Source organism: Galeopterus variegatus, unplaced genomic scaffold, assembly GCF_000696425.1.
Source record: "Galeopterus variegatus unplaced genomic scaffold, G_variegatus-3.0.2 Scaffold2508, whole genome shotgun sequence".
In the NCBI taxonomy this organism is placed as follows: domain Eukaryota; kingdom Metazoa; phylum Chordata; class Mammalia; order Dermoptera; family Cynocephalidae; genus Galeopterus; species Galeopterus variegatus.
In genome coordinates this window covers 250953-252286 of record NW_007728619.1, presented here as the reverse complement: position 1 = coordinate 252286, position 1334 = coordinate 250953, and positions in this window count along the sequence as shown.

Sequence of the window (1334 nt, the reverse complement as noted above, 5' to 3'; positions counted from 1 at the left end):
GATTTTCAAAAGGACAGTTTTTCTCTCCACTCTTGCTTCCCATCCCCTGACTTTCTTATCTCTCTTGCTAAGTAGGAAAACAAGGCCAAGAAGCTAATTAGTACTTTGAAAAGCTAACAGTTCTTTCTTTGAGATTTGTAGAGTTTTGAGAAATGATCAAGACCAGGTGACTGGAAGCTGACCTTGGGCACTAGCCAAGTACACCGGCGCAAATCAAAATCTTGCAGGGTCCTGAGATAACGCCAAAGATGAGAACAGAAACCAGATGAGGCCTTGGTGAGACCTTGTACCTGGCTCACAGACACGGACCCCTTGTAACTCACATCTCCTGCTCTCCTGCTTTTCACCTCCCACATTCCGTTCTCTCAGCCCTTCCTTTAAAAAAATCCCTAGCCTACCATCTTCTTCAGCTGAATACATCTGCTTTTCTAACTACAATTTTTTTAAAAAAAGGGTTTAATTACATAAAACTGAATTAACTGATAAAAAATTATAGTTTTTTCACAATTTCTTTATTTTAAAACACTGCTGATTCTCTTAATGTTTTGTTTTCTAGATCTAAGAAAATCTTTTAAGGTATAACAGCTTGCTAAAGTATATGTTTATGAACAAAAATTAAAACTTGCCTTTCTCTCTACTTGATCCCTCCAAGATTAAAAAAAACCCCAAAAACTGTTCACAAGTTGTTTTACGGCAATACAGTGATTTGCATAAGTTCGATAAGAATCTGTTCTTTTTGTAACAGGACACAATTGAAAACACTGGTTATTTTACCAAGGCTTTGACTGGAATATCATACCTTCAGACATGACCAGACTGTCTTAAGGAATTAAGGTTGACCCTTTTATGGAGCCAATAAAAAGCCTCTTGGAGAGACTGGCCTGATACCTTGTCCACATAATNGGTTGCGATCCGTTGCCGGACACGGAAAAAGACAAAAAGACAAAAAAAAAAAAAAAATTCACTGAGATTAGATTTGTTTATAAGTTATGATTAAAATTAGCTGTAATATTAACAGTGCACTGGTACAAAAAGTAAAATTTGTTTTCCTTCTTAAAATTTTCGTGTAATATTAATAACAGATAATAGTAGGTATTTTCTATAACTCATGGAAACTCAAGATTGCTGCCTCATAACTTTAACCTTTGTTAGAGACCTTTGGAAGTACTTAATAAACCAAGTTTCTGGCTGGAAAAACCATAAATACTTATTTGCTAGAAATAGCTGAGACTCAAACTGGGCTTTGTATAATCTGCTCTGACAAATGGACCCGCATTTACTGGCCTGAATATATAAAAATGTTTTTATCAGTGTACATCTTTGCCTGGGTTTAC